The sequence below is a fragment of the Leopardus geoffroyi genome, chromosome B2 (genome assembly GCF_018350155.1).
Source record: "Leopardus geoffroyi isolate Oge1 chromosome B2, O.geoffroyi_Oge1_pat1.0, whole genome shotgun sequence".
Classification (NCBI taxonomy): Eukaryota; Metazoa; Chordata; class Mammalia; order Carnivora; family Felidae; genus Leopardus; species Leopardus geoffroyi.
In genome coordinates, this window is record NC_059332.1 from 69,997,228 (window position 1) to 70,013,361 (window position 16,134).

The 16,134-nt window shown below is 40.7% G+C and overlaps 1 protein-coding gene across 1 annotated transcript in view; it reads left to right on the forward strand.

Moving 5' to 3' along the window:
- Window positions 1-272: 272 nt before the first annotated feature.
- Window positions 273-16,134, forward strand: part of MEI4 (meiotic double-stranded break formation protein 4) — a 215,012-nt gene continuing 199,150 nt past the window's right edge. The window contains exon 1 of the mRNA XM_045498835.1: window positions 273-549. The gene's annotated coding sequence lies outside the window, so the exon portion shown is untranslated. The remainder of the gene's footprint in view (window positions 550-16,134) is intronic.

The following is a 16,134-nucleotide window of genomic DNA, read 5'->3' on the forward strand; positions in this document are numbered from 1 at the left end:
GCAAGAGACAAAAATTTAATTTCACCTTGGGAAAAAGAAAAAAATTGTTTTAGAACTCAGTTTTTCCTCAGTTCTCCGAGTTCCCCCCTCCCCCAATGGCATCAATGCGTCTCTGTCCTACAGTTTCTGCAAGGATTTCTTCCTCCTCAAGGCCTCCATGTCACTGGCAAGCTCCAGAGGGCGCACTTCTTCGGAAAGCGACGGGGCGTGTCCTTTTCCTTCGCCGAGCCCTCCTTAGAGAGCTTCGGGGCGCCGTGCCGAGCCCGCTCCGGGTGACCGAGCTCCCATTCACTCTCCTGGCGAGCGGCCGCGGGGCCTTCTGGGGCTTGTGGTCTTGGGCCGTGGCCCTGCTCTCCACCCCTAAGGGTAGAAGGGAGGACGAGCTGGGCAGCGTTCCAGGCTCCCGGTCCGGCGCCGGGCCGCCAGGGCGGGCACTCAGGCTTCCCGCGCTCCGAGAGGGGGCTCAGAGTCCCAGCCCCAGCGCTTCCTTCCCCGCCTGCACTGGCTCCCGGCGGAGGGCGCCCTCCCTCCTCTGCTGGAGCCCCGAAGGTAGGTGGGGAAGCGCCCCTCAATCTTCCCCCTGCCCAGCCTCGTCGGCCGTGCTCTCTGCCCAGGTGGCCCGCCGGTGCCTTTCCCATGGCCCTGGGTTTGGACGTACATTCACGCCAGTCACACGGCTGTGTGGAGTTCCGCACGCTGTTGGGGTTTCCCTTCACTTAATTACGTCGATTGCGCCTGCATTCAAGTGCTTGGGGTTACAGGAGCACTGGCGCAGAAATCTATGGATTTCTGTGTTTTGTTCCACGCCTCTGGGCATGTTTAAGCCTAGCTTGACCACCGAAATGGTTCCTGAGGCTTCGTAGAGAAGGAGGGACCTGTGTTTTGAAGCTGTTGGTGGGAATGTCAAATCATTCATGGAATAGATCTTTTATTGATCACCCACTATATTGGAGGAACTGTATGAAGTCCTGTAGGTATCTAATTGGTACACACATGGCTTTCTCACTCAAGGACCTCACAGGCCTGTCCTGGGGATGGATATACAGGTGCCCGAGAAACATTCAGAGGAAAGGGTGAATTTGCATTAGAAGGATCAGATAAAATGCTGTAGGACAGAGAAGCTTCATGGAAAAGGGGGCATTTTAAGGAGGGATAAGTACCAGATATTTAGGAAATAGGGGCTGAAGTTGGGAATTCATTACAGATGAAGGGGTTAGTAAGTAAAGGCATGAAGTCAGGCGTGCATGGAGAAAACAGAATGCTTTAGTGTGTCTAGAATGTTTGAAGTGGCAGGAGAAGTTGCTTGGACTGAATTATGAAAGGCTTCTGGTAGCTTGGTAGTCTGGAATTGTGGAAACATGTTTTTGGACTTGGATTCCATCAGGATCCATAGATTATAAAGAAATGTACTGTGTTTAGTATTCGTAGAATGCTCATAATGTTGAAAAAACACATAATAAGATGGACTCTGTTCACGAGATGGGTATATTTTTCAATAGCGATGTTTTTGCCAAATTAATTGCATGCACATTGATCACTTTCTTGGGCTTGTTTGTGTTTCCTTTTTCCTATTTAAAATCGAGAATTTACAGTGCATCATGTGACTGCAATAAGAGTCGCCTGGCAAAGATTTGTGAGTTGCTATCTGCTATTCTACTTGTTTTTATTTGGGAAGACTTACTGCTTTAGAAGGGTTTTAGATCAAGTGCAATAAAGAGCATGTATAATTTGGGACATGGATAATCTGGATGACTTTCAGAGCAGGGAAGTGGACCAAAATGACAAAATTCAGAGGCAAAATATGGGAGTGAGGGTCGGGAGCACAAACTGATGATAAGCATCGTTTTTATTCTTTTTATTTTTTATTTTTTTTTTTCATGAATGATGGAGGGAATACCAGCGTTTGGAACCAGCTTTCCAAAACCAGTAACCAGTATTTTGGAGGCCTTGTTAAAGCTTAGAAAATACTATCTTAAATATGTTTTTGCATATATAAAGATATTAGGAGTCCAGTGGACATTGCGGTGAAGATCGGAGAGAATATTTTAGTTCTTTCACGGGGCATGTGTATGTCACATATGCATTAAACTTCTTGAAAAAGGTACTAGAAGTTGAAGGTCAAGAGTCACAATTTAATAGAGCCGGTTAAATTAGGCCTGGTCACTTTGGAGCATTATTGAGGAAGGCATATGACTGCACTGTGAAGAATGGATTGGAAGGAGCCAAGAGATCAGTCAGAAGGTTGATGCAGTAATAAAAGCAAGATATATTAGTGATTTGAAGAAAAAGTAGACACATCTTTAGATTAGGTTATAGAATTGACAGGGAATTGTATACAAGGATAATTGGGGGAGTAGTGTCACTAAAGTCAGAGAGCAAAGTTTTTAAGAAGAGAGGAGTGGTCATTAGGATCATGTGAGTGGTCAGATGATGCAGAGAAATAGAATGAGCATTTGCAAATAGCCATAAGGTTTGACAATTAGGATGCCGTTTGTGACCTTGGTAAGAACAGCTAGGTTGAGTGGGGGTGATTAGAGAGGGCTTTTTTTTTTTTCTTTTAAAGCTGGAAGCAACCTGAGCATGGTTGTATGTTGAGAGATAAAGTCAGTACAGAAAAAGAGATTAAAAGAGAAGAGAGATGGTTGAAAGAGAAGAGTTGGTATGCAAATAGTGCATATTCTTAGAACATTGTGTATGGTACATAAGTACAGGAAGATGTTGGCTATTTTGTTTTTTCAGTAGCATATCACAGAAAAACCAGAGCTTTCTTATATGCTTGCAGAGTATCTAGGATCTAGCTTGCTTACCTATCCATTCATTCATTAGGTCAGTCTCCTGGTATTTTTCATTGAGCATCATGTATTAGCTGTAGGGATTTCTACTCTGAGCAGACAGATAATGAGCTCAGTGGAGCTTGCTTGTCACTGAGGGACATAGACATTAAACAACTAATTAAATAGGGAATTATCCAGTTGTGGTTGTGATAACTGATGTGAAACAAGACTATGGAATGTTAAAAGCATATGTATTAGAGGAAGTTGTCATGGCCTAAGGAAGGCATTTTCAAGGATAGAACGTTTAAGCTGGAATCTAGAAGAGATCACTCTTGTTACCTGTGAGCCAGTCCTTCTTCTTGCTGTTTCCCTGTTAGTCATCTCTTAGTTCTCTGTTCATTGTTGGGCTCAGTCGCCCCTCTCTTGAACACTTGGTTTATATTTTATCAGTGGATTGGTGGGTTGGCAAAACTTTCAGGAAACAAAACTTGGCAAGGATCTTTTCTCCATCTAGTGTTTGCTGCATCTTAGTGACTAAATATGAACTAAGTGGCCATTTAATTTTATTCATGCTATATTGATTACCGTTAGGGAAAGAAGAGGGTTTGGGCAATGGCAAGTTGATGGTCAGCCACAGCCACCACTGACTTAGCCTCTTAACATCCTTTGGAGGAACCACAAGCAGCACAGATCCTGACACTTATTAGGAATTTTTGGTAACTGCCAATGATACCTAGGTTTTGTTTTCTTTGATTTAAAATTTTAATGTTCTCTTGGACAAGTGATTGGGGAAAAAGCAACTACTTATGCTTCTGTCTGTAGGGAAGTGAACATCCTCTTGCTGCTATGATTTTGCATTTATATAGCATTTGAGTGTGAGCTAAGTGCTTTTACAATCAATTTTATTATTCAGTTTAAAAGAGAGCCTACAGTCACCCCTGTCAAAATTTGTTTGGTGTTATTCAGGGAAGGGAATCTTTTATAAAACTGGCCTTCTGTGATGGGGAAAAACTGATCAAAAGACTAGAAATAATGAGGGACAGGGTGAACATCATCTAAAGACAGCTGTTGATAGAAGACATTGGCCACATGGTACCTTTTTTTACAATGAAAGAAGGAAAAAAAACCCCACAAAACCAAGTAGAAATACAATCTTTCAGAAAGCCAACCCCCAGTTGGTTTGTAACTGCAGTACTCAGGGATGTTTTACAAGTGAAAATATGTGTCCTTAAATCTACATCCTTAAAGTATTAGGTTTTATTTAGAGCAAGTGTTGGCAAACTTTTTCTCTACAGGGCCAGATATAAATATTTCAGGCTTTGCAAGACCATGCTGTTTCTGTAGCAACCATATGACTCTGAAATTGTAGCACTACAGCAGCAATAGACAATACATAAGCTAATGGCCATGGCTGTTTCAATAAAACATGGTTTCTACAAGCAATGCCACCCAGATTTAGCCTGTGGGCCATTGTCTGCCAGCCTCTGATCTATAGCACTTCTGAGAATCGTTTACACACTAGGGATGTTATAGATTAGAGTGATTGATATTCAGCTCCAGGCTCTATGAAGGCAGAGATGGACTTGTCACATTGACTGTTGTGTCCCTGTGTCTAACACAGTGCCTGACAAGTAGGAGATGATTAAACATATGTGTTGAATAAAGGAAGGAGTAGCAAGGCTCTCTGATGGAAAATTACCTAAGGTGGGGTAAGTGGTTCTATATTCAGATTTTCAGGTTCCACATCATGTATTCTATGGTACTACCATGTTGGGTACAGCAAATATATTGCAGTTGAGTGCTTAATTCGGAGAACAAATCCAGGGAATGCTTGCAAAATGTAAAAGAGCCAGTGATACAAAATGATGGTAAAGAACAGTAGGTCTATGAGTCTCCACCAATAAAAATACATACTATATCCTTTGGAAGGGACCTGAGAGAGAATATATTCCAACCTCTTACTCAGGCTAGGGCTTTCATTATTTGCCCTGTTTTGTGTGCCTTGCTAACTAGCATTATGCTAGATAGCCTCTTTTGGTCCTCCAAATTTCTCCACCCCTCCATTCTGCTGATTCATACCACTCTCTGCTCCCTCCACAGTCCTAACAATGGCCTGTAGGATGAAAGGTCACAGCTTCTGTCAGGTGGTCCTTTCCCCATGGTGCTCTCTCTCCTGGTTCTGGTAACTGCTTCCTCCTCTCATCCCCTTAGGCCTGGAGTAAATGAAGGATGACCTTGCCCCTTTCTGTTGTTGGCCACCAGGATATTGTGTTTCCCCCTTAGGTCCACACTTTTAGAAACAGTGTCTTTATTTTTTTATTTTTTTAAATGTTTATTTATTTTTGACAGAGAGAGAGACAGAGCATGAACGGGGGAGGGCCAGAGAGAGAGGGAGACACAGAATCTGAAGCAGGCTCCAGGCTCCGAGCTCTCAGCACAGAGCCCGACGTGGGGCTTGAACTCACAGACCGCGAGATCATGACCTGAACCGAAGTTGGACGCTCAACCAACTGAGCCACCCAGGCACCCCATAGAAACAGTGTCTTTATTAAACTCTCCTTATATTACCCAAATTGTGGTGCCCTTAGCTTTCTGCTTGGACCCTGGTGGATACAGTATTCCTACCACATTTTCAATGGCACCTATTATATGTCACTGAATGACTTTAAGTCCCCCAAAGTCAGTGACTGTGGCTTCTATTTTTTACAATCACAGGATCTCAGGGTGAAAGTGATCCTGGAAGGTGAGCCATGTAACTTTTCTGTTCAGGGTTGGGGTGCATTCTGCCCCATCCTTATCAGAGCTCATTGTACCTGAACACCTTCCACAGAATTCACTACTCTTAATGTTCTCTCACACATCTTTAGCCACAACTGCCTGGTAGAATATGTATAGTTAATTTCCATCCATTGTCCTTGTCTTGTTCCTTGGGGTTCCATGGAATAAGTCCAGTTTACATTCCATTCCTCTTTTCTTCAGACAGCAGGTTTCTGAGTTCCTTTACCATCTCTATCTGTTTACAAGCAGTACCTAGAACAGAATCTCTTTTTCCATCTGTTGTCTGATCATGCTCAGTTGGGAATGAGCATGATAACTTTCCGTGGAAGGCTTACTACCTCCGATGAATAGAAGGATCGATATGTCCTCTTTCCTTGTTTTGGAGATTTAAGAGGGAACGTGATCTGACTCCATTCCACATTCGCCACCTCTGCCAATTTAAGTGTTACATGTCATGTAAACAGCTATCTTTGACAATGGCTTATTTTTTTCCTTGTTATTGAGTTTATATTTAAAGACTGTCTATCAAGGGAGTAAAGTAGTTTACAAATTGTAGATCTTTAGAGGGCTATGTCTACTACCCAGTTTCCTTTTGCTTTTCTTCAAATATCAAAAGTACATTGATCATCATTTAATTATTTTAGGGAGTACTATTTAAAGTATTTTACTGAACTTTTGGAGCGCCTGGGTGGCTCAATCTGTTAAGTGTCCGACTTTGGCTCAGGTGATGATCTCATGGTTCCAGAGTTCGAGCCCCATCCATATCTGGTTCTCTGCTGTCAGCACAGAGCCTGCTACAGATGGTCTGTCTCCCTCTCTCTCTTTGCTTCTCCCTGGCTCACACTCTCTCTCTATCTCTCTGAAAAGTAAATAAACATTTAAAAAAATAATAAAGTATCTTACTGAACTTTTCATTTAGGTTTCAAATCTGAACAGCATATATCACCAGACTCACAGATTTTTTTAGCATTTTGTTCCTTTTTTTTTTTTTTTTTCCTGGACATTCACTCTCACTTATGCCAATTACTATATCTCTTGCATTTTGGAAATATAACAAACTATTGAAATGCAGTATTTTTTGGTTGCTAATCAAACTGACTTTAAGCAAATGCTCTGAAGTAGGTTCTTAAGTATATCATTCATTTAAGTCAATTTTTATAATGAAAGTCCAATTTATTTTTTAACAAGCCTCCAAAATATCTGTCAGCTTCTTTAATTCTTCCTTCTGATTTATTCAGTGAGCTCATTCCCCATTTCATTTTTGATTAGATTGGCTTCACTGCAGCAGAAGTCAGGAAAATAAATCCTCTTGTATTTAATGTGTGCTTTGGTTTAAGCTGGATGAGTAGAAGAATGAAAACAACCCATTAGAAAGTAATGTTGATTGTTAGAGAGAGAGAGACGTGACTTTCTAAATTTTTAATAAAATTGCTTGGAAATATATTTCAGAGGCTGCTTGCTGATTGCTCCTTTTCCCATGCCTTCCTTCTATTTTCATGAATATCTGTTTCTGACAAGATTAAAAAACAAAACATACTTGTGATTCTTTTCAGATTCCTCAAATGGGTTTTACAGTAGCTGATTGCTTATGATGCATTTCTTTTTATCTCTTAGAACAATGGTAGGAGAAAGCTACTTTCTCTTCTGATCTGTTTGTATACTTTATTTGAAGTTCTGTTATTCATGCATTAGCGTGTATTTTATTTATTTTCTTATTTGTCTGCCTCCCCCCGTAGAAGAAAAGCTCCAAGAGAAGGGGCATACTTAGGTCCAATGGCTGGCCCAACATTTGTCAGCAGAATATAAATGGATCATGACAATCTGCCATTTTATAACAGTGCACAAAACACTTAGGTAGTTCTCAAGAAGTTGCTGCTTCCTAAAAAAAAATACATTTCTCTTATAAATACGGGTCCTAAATTATCCAGTTTTATAAAGATTGTTTTGTCTTTTAATTAAAAAAAAAAGTCCACCATCCATAATCCTTTTATTTGATAATTACTAAGCACTATTTCGTGTATGTAATGAATAGATTATAAAAATTACATATTCCCAATAAGCTTTCTTCATCAGAATCAGTTTCCCCAAGCCAAAATTATGTGCTTTGCGTGCTTCATGCATGCAAGTAACTATGGCATAACTGTGGATTGCAAATGAGCAACCATTTCAGCTCCAAGACCCCGCAGTACATTTTGTACTAGATAGCTGATGGTAAATAACAGTCAAATTCCCAGTTTCCCAGTATATTCCAAAAATATGACTCCGGCATAAAATCACTGGGAATGGCACTGATGCAAAGCACATAGCAGGAGGCTGGCTTCTGTAATTATTAATGTGCTTACCTCATTACCATGCCTCATTGATAAAAAGCTAAGATTTAGAACAGAATTAAAAAACAACTTCAGAGCGTAGTTCATGTGGTCTGAGTAAATGTTTGTACATTTTGTACTTTCCAGTCATTTAGTATGGATTTCTGACTAGAGTCCATTCTTCACCAGCCTAATATTGGCGTGGTGTTGGAGTCTTCCCTCACTTTTTCTCCCTCTCTTTAGTCTGGCAGCAAGCCCTACCATTCCATAAACATCTTCCAGAGCTTCTGGTCTTCTGTGTGCTCACTTTCAGTGCCCTGGCCTAGCTCTCCTTCCAGCCCTTCTTTCGTGTGTGGTAAAAATAATCCTGAGCTCCTTCCTACCCAGCACCATCCACTTCCTAAGACACGGTTGGGATCATTTCACTCCTCCACTCAGAAGACTATGCCTGTTTCCATTTGTCCGGTCAGCACTTCCTGACTGGCTCTCAAGATCCCAACTTCCCTATCTTGTATTGCTTTCCATTATTCCCTAAAATACCTTATTCTTTAGTCTCTTGGACTCCTCTCCCATAAATATATATGCCATTATCTGCTGTCTGCTTACTGACTCCATCTAAAGTGCTCTTTTGCCTGCTCTTTGCCCCTCTGAAATCTGCTCATCCTTCAGATCTCCCAGGCCTGCTTTGGAGTCTTTCTCCTCCTGTTCATGTTAGCCTACATGTGTCTCTTCTCTGAGCTCTTAATAGATTTATAGTCAGACCCACGTGGAAGTGCAGGCTTGGGAAACAGTGGGCCTGGGATTGAGTCATGGCCATGTACTAGTCTCAAGTAGACCAAACATTGCATTGAGTGTTTACTATGTTCATGATAGAGTTCATAGGGGTCACGTGCCTAAACTGATTTTATCATTTTGGGAACACCTGGATGGCTTATTCCGCTAAGTGTCCAACTTTGACTCAGGTCACGATCTCACGGTTCATGGGTTCGAGCCCTGTGTCAGGCTCTGTGCTGACAGCTAGGAGCCTGGAGCCTGCTTCAGATTCTGTGTCTCCCTCTCTCTCTGCCCCTCCCCCGCTCGTGCGTGCGCGCTCTCTCTCTCAAAAATACACATTTTTTAAAAAGTACTATTTTGATTCCCACTTTACAGATGAGCAAACTGAGGCACAGAGAGGTTGAGCAACCTGTCCAAAGTCACTCAGCCAGGAAGGGGGCAGAGCTAGGAAGCTTGGCTCCTGAACCTGCTCTCTTTGCCCCTCTCCTATGCTATTCTTGCCTCGGAAGACATATTTGAAATGACATATTTGATAGGGATTTTTAGCGTTTATTGATATGCATATTACACTTTCCTGTCTCACTGAGCAGTCTTTGGAGGAAGAAAATCTAACAGTGAGTTTAGAGGTAGTGCGCCTGCCTATGCATTGTGTGTGTGCGTGTTTTGCTGTGGTGACAAGCTGGGATGGGTATCAAGGCAGGCACAAGGTAGTTCAGGGGGGCCGACGCCTTTCCAGGTTACACTTAATTCCTACTCTCAAACCTGGAAACTATATTGTAGAAAGAATGTGTGCACAAAGATGAATATTAAAAAATACAATTTTACCACTTGTTAACTGGATATCCTTGAGAAAGCCCCCCTCTCTGAATGTTAATTTCCTGAGCTCTAAACAGTGAGACTAAATTGTACTTGACAGAATTATTAAGTGAGATGATAAAATGAGGTAATTTAATGAAGTACAGGATGTAAAGTGAATGCGCGGTGTCTACTATGCAGAGGTGTTCAAGAGGTATTTATGTTTTCCTTTGAGGCTCCATACTCCATCCAGGCTCATGGCTTTTCTGATCTCTGCTGATGCTCTTCCGTTTGTCTCTATAGCCAAGCAGGCCCTCATTTCCACATTGCTAAAATCTCCTTAACTTCTCCTGTCTTTTCTTAGGTACTGTCTTCTTCATGAAGCTTTCTGCAACCCCTTGGCTGGAATTAATTTCCCCTTTCTGTGAAGTATTTCACTTCTGACCTCTTTATCGTAGTCATCTGTGTACAGTATGGCTTCATCTTTCCCACTGAGCCCAGTGCTAGAAATAATAAAAGATGAAGACCCAGTCCATGCCTCTGATGAGCTCACTTGCTGTCAGGGTAGAGAGACCCCCACATGACTGGTGATACTACTTTATGGTAAGATTTCCAGAGTGCTGTGGAAATGCAGAGAAGGGCACAGTTAACAGAGCCAGGGGGAGGAAGGAAGGAACAGGAAGTCTAGAAGATTTCAGACACTGGCGGTTGAACGGGGCCTTAAAGGGTGAGGGGAGAGTCTGCAGACAGGGGATGGGGAAAGGGTGCTTCTGTCAGAGGGTGAACATCATGGACAAAGGTGCATAATCATGAGAGTATGAGGTTTGTTCTGAAGCCACAAGTCCTCTGTGGCTAATTGCCCAGGGGCACGGGAGAGAAGTCAAGCTAGAGGGTAGCAGTGTTTTTGGTTTTCAACAAATCAGTTGTGTGGCAGATCTAGCTTCAAAGCAATTTTGAAAAAAAAAAATACATGTTGAATTGTTTCTTCATTATGTCCATTTGAACCATCATGGAGACTGACCAACAACTTATACTATTTTGGGTGCATGAAGAGAAAGGTTCAAGTGTTGTGACTGATTATGTTCATTGCCAAATTGGAGGCTAAGTGCTGAGTGCCACTGAAGAGGGATTTTGCCGAGTCAGAGAATAATCAAAAGAGGCTCAATATTATGATGTTATGATGTTATGATGGGTATAGGAGATTTGACAGGATTTTACTTACTTCAGATCCTTGGCGGGTGAGTCAGGAAAGTCGGCTTTATATTGTTTTGCTTTCAAGAGTGGACCTGGGCTTCATAAGCAGAAGTTATAGAGTGTCTGGAAGGAGTTTCTAAGAACTGACCATTAGGTAATCCGATTTTTAATACTGTAATGAGCGTGGGGACCAAGTTGGACTCCTGATTCCGTCATTGGGTGACAGATGGGATCATTTCTTCAGACACCAAGCTCTTAGGAGTCCATTACACATGTTCAACACTGTTTTGGTATTCAATATATTTTATTATATTTGAAATCTATTAAAATAGATGATCTGTGTCAAAATATACTAATTTAATGTGTGTACATGACAGACAATATGGGAAGATGAAAAGTTTTAGAATCAAATTGTATCTTCATTTCCATAATATTATGTGACTGAATAAGTTACTCTCTGAGCCCATTTGCATGTTGAAAAAGCAGGGATAATAGGAGTTATATCACAGGGTTATGGGAAGGATCAAATATGATGGATATGAATCCATGTATATATTGTTGCATCATGCAAGTACTGTTAGTGAAAGTACTTTTTTTCCTTTTCTGTATTGTGTCTTACTTACTATGACTTTCTAACAGCACTGGGCACCCAGAAATAAAATATAGTGACATCACCCAAGTTTTTTTCTAAAGTGGAGGCTTCCTTTCATCACTGAGGTCTATTCTTGAATGTTTTCCCATTGAATAATAAATGTCAGTTTATCCAGAAGGGCAAAGGAGTGATTGCAAGTTAATCTAAAGTTGTAACTCACTCTCCACCATCTAGAGGCATCTCCAGATTACAGCATACAGATATTACTTTCTGTGGTTATTTCTCCTTCACTTTATATTAATACAGACATATATGCATAAAATACTTGGCCTTAATAAAAATCTGGAATACTTATGCTCATTAATATGTAATTTAAAAGTTGCCCTGAGTTTCCTAGTTTAGCTCCTTAATTTTGAAAAAGAAAGCCTGTGTAAATGTGTGTGTGTATGTGTGTGTACACACACATGTACACTTGAGTATTTGCATATACACACACACATTGAATACGGTTGCAGATTGTTAGGTGTTCTTTCTCCTGCTGAAAGACTCTAAATTTTTCATAATTGTTTTAAGTAAGAAAATGTTAATTTTTCTTTCATTAGTTTTAAATTCGTGTATCAAATGTTTAAAAGATTTCTGTATATTTCCTGTTAATGAAGAGAGACATAATATGAAATGATTAGCCTAAGAGGCTGACTGTTTATGTGTTTATTATGACTATTATTGTTAGTATCATCATGTAGTAATTTACTCTGCTGTTACAATTCAGCTTTGGACATTGAACTCTTCTTGCCACTGAGTAAGATTAAAACAGAGAGAGAAATTTGCACACATCTTATATATATACATTTTGTACACAGGCTTACCAGTATACTTACCTATTAGGCTAAATGTCACTGAGTTTTTACTCTGTGCCAGGCACTGTGTTAAGTACTTTACATGGGTTATATATGTCATTGAATTCTCTCAATAACCCCTATGAAGCAGCTTCTGTATTTGCCTTTTTTTTTTTTTTCAGATAAGCAAACTGAGGCTTGCAGGGGTTGAGTGCACAAAGCTTAATACTTATAAGTGGTGGAGACTGGATTTTAGTGAAGCTGTCTGATTTCACAGCTGGAACTTCTCACTGTACACCACACTGCCCCGATGCTTGTATAATTGCGGACTCAGAATTGGGTAAAACCAGTCAATCCACGTAGCTTTCACATCAGTGTAGAAATCTGTCTTCATCTCAGACAGATGGCCATTCTGCCTCTGCTTGAGTAACTCCAGTAATTGGAGTTTCATAACTTCACAGGAGAGCCCATTCCATTGTTGGACAGCTCCTATACTGGCACTTCCAGTATTCATCTATTTGTTGGAAACTTGTCTCCCTGTAATTTCCATGCACTTGTCCTAGTTCTGCCTTCTGGAGGGTTATTGAACACCTCTCTTCCCTCTTTGGTCTGGCAGCCTTTCAGATGCTGCTGTGCCTAGAGTCTTTTCTTTCTACAGCAACTCCATGTGCTGTCTCCAGAGCCCTTGCTCTTGCAATCACCTGTTCTGACCATCCTGTTTCATCGGCTGCTGCTGATGAGTTGTGGTATATAGAACTGGACGCAGCAGTGTGGCAAGTGGTACAGTAGAAAGACTTCTGGACTGAGCTGTAGCACCTAGGTTAAGGTGTCAGCACTACTAACTGTGTGACCTTGGGCAAGTGGCAAAAGACCTGAGCTTCAGACCCTCATTCATAACATAGGAATAATAATTTCCTTAAAATACAGCAGTATGGTGCTGGGAAGAAGCTCCGTGTATCATGGCCCTGCCCTCAGGCCTGTCAACTTCCCTCTCTTTGGCCTCTTCTTCTACCCTCTTCCATGTCAGCATAACTTTGTTTACTTACCTCCCTTTGCATCTTTGTTCAAAAGTCATCTGCCAATTGAGGCCCTTCTTGACTACTGTATTTAAAATTGCAATCAATCCCTTATGGTCTCCCTCCATCTTACCTGCATGAGTTCTCTCAGCTGTGTTCATCACAATTTGGCACACATGTATTTTACTTATTTATTTTGTGACTCCGTCCACTAGACTGTGAGCTCAGGAACTCACCTGTTTGCATCACTGCTGTATTCTCTGGACATAGCAGGCAATCGAAAAATACTTAGTGAATAAATGAATGAATTACCATCATGTTTCTGTTTCTGGTGTAGAGTATAGTTGGCACATTTATGAATTGTTCTTTTAAAATTTTTACTTTAAAAATTTTGTTAATTTTTATTTTAGAGAGAAAGAGAGCATGAGTGGGGGAAAGGAGCAAAGGGAGAGAGAGAGAGAATCTCAAGCTTGATCCCACGATCCTGGGATCATGACCTGAGCTGAAATCAAGAGTTGGACACTCAACTGAGTAAGCTACGGGCACCCCTTAATTGTTATTTTAATGTTTCACTTTCATAAATTAATTGGTCAGTTAATTTCCTTGTGCTACAAGGGTATTTTCTGACAGAACACTTATCTGAGCTGGACTCCTGGAGTAAAATAGTAGAATTTTCAAATTAAGAAATGTTACTGAAAATGAAAAAAAAAATTATCACTGTCTTCAGTTTTTAATAACTCAGGGTTATAGTTTGGTGGGTAAATGAATATAAATTTTTATTTTAAAATAGCAATTGCTCACTGAATTTCCTGTTAATGTGCTCACTATAGCTATTCGCCATCCTGATTTCTGATCCATAGTGTATCTTACAACGACAACTTTTGTCTCAAAGTACACAGCCCTACCTAGTTGGCTGTTTCTGCATTAATATGTTTTTGTTTGTTTTGTTTTGAGTTCATGGATGGAGGATAAGACAGAAGTGCAGATGTATTTAGGCCCTACAGATAGGAGACTAAGTAGGGCCAGAGAGGTGCTGGGATCTCAGCTTGCCTCCCAGTGTGAACAGAATCTAGGAACCATGTTACCTGCCTAGACATGGATCTCAAGGTTGGGTTAGTAAAACCTTATTCATCTATTTGAAGTAGATTGTGGGGTTAAGATTCCTGGGGTTGCAAGGAGTGCTGAATTTCCAGACTGATTGTTGTCGTCTGTGGTTTAGTGACTTGTACATTGAGCTAACTGGTTGCCTGGTCTTAATGGACTAAACAATTGAAGTCAGCAAAACATCTGATTGTAACAGGTGATGCGTCTACTGGCAGGCTGAAGAGGGAAGAATTTCCTCTCACACAGCAGAGTCGTGTCTTGGGATGTAGGGGAAAAAAAAAGATACTCTTTCCTTACCCAGGAGAGTTGACTCTAGATCTATGAATTATTGACATGCTTTCTTGTTGTTGAGCGTTTGCACATCTACTGAGATCAAATAATGCTGTCAGCAGCTAGTGCTGGGTCCAACTCTTCTGATTTGAAATCTGCAGAATCATGTTTGGTAAGAATGCCTGAAAAATTCCGCAGCTCCTTATTTGAACTTATTTTTAATTTGCTCTAAAGTGTATTTGAATCACAAAGGAGCTTTCAGCAGAATGCTATAAATCTATCATTGCTAAATACCAAAGCATTGCAAATACACTTGGCATGGGAAAATAATGTCCACATGAATGCATTGTTTTTTTATGTCTCATGTTTTAAATGGGAAAGGGAATATGTTTTAGAAGAATCTGTATTTGTGGTATGAAACTGTCTTTATGATTTTACAAAATATGGGAATGAAACAAAAATAATTCCACTGGAGACATCACAGGTACAAGGCCAATGTAAACTTTTAATTAATAACAACAATTATGATAAAAGCTTTTGTTAAGTAAACAATTACCCTTGTCTAGGGGAGTGAACAGTTTGGGCACAGAATTGACTAATTGTTTTTCTAGTTATACCAGAACTGCATTTGGATTCCAGCTTACTAATTGGATGTCAAGGAGACGTTGATCAATGTAATGGTTAAACTAATAAAATTGGGTAGGAGAGCACAAAATTAGGAATCATGTGGTTCCAAGACTCATTTCTCCCCTCCTAATAAATAGTAGCGTAATGGCATAGCTGTAATGGTAGTAACCGTCCTAGTAGTGATAAAAATAACAATCCTTGAGTGCTTACCATATGCCAGGTACTATCTCATATGCTTTACAATCATGTTTTACTTGAGTCTGCAGAACAGTCATATGAGAATATTACTAATATATTTTCCATTTTATGGATAACGTGAGATACAGAAATTACTTTGTCATTCAGTTGGCAAAGGACAGAGCTGGGTTCAGCTTGCAGTCCCTTCATTCTGAAGTCTGGGCCTTGGCTCTGCAACCCAATCCAACTGAGAATATACCTACTTATTCAGACCCTCTTGGGGGTGTGGGTGGAGGAGTGATAAAGGGGAAGGCGACATAGGCCCTGAGTTACAAGGAACTTAAACCTACCAGAAAGAAAAGACAAAAGCAGGTGGTTATTGATTAAGAGCCAGCATGAGTGGTTTGGTTGACAGGTACCCCAGTTGTTGGAAAAAGGGAGAATTACTATGGGCTGAAGTGGTTAGGGAAGGCTTTCTGGAAGAAGTGGACTTTGGCTTATGCCTTAAATGATGTATAAGCTTTTTGCCAAAACACATTGTATCCTTTAGTGTTCAGATTCTGATAAGAATTTTATGAATGGCACCCTAATTCTAGCCTTGTTTATCTTTAAAGGGCTTTTGGGACCCTTTTTTATTTTTTATTTTTATTTTTATATTTTTTATTAAAAAAAATTTTTTTTGAACGTTTATTTATTTTTGAGACAGAGCATGAACAGGGGAGGGGCAGAGAGAGAGGGAGACACAGAATGTGAAACAGGCTCCAGGCTCTGAGCTGTCAGCACAGAGCCCAACGCGGGGCTCGAACTTACGGACCGTGAGATCATGACCTGAGCTGAAGTCGGACGCTTAACCAAGCGAGCCACCCAGGCGCCCCCTTTTGGGACCCT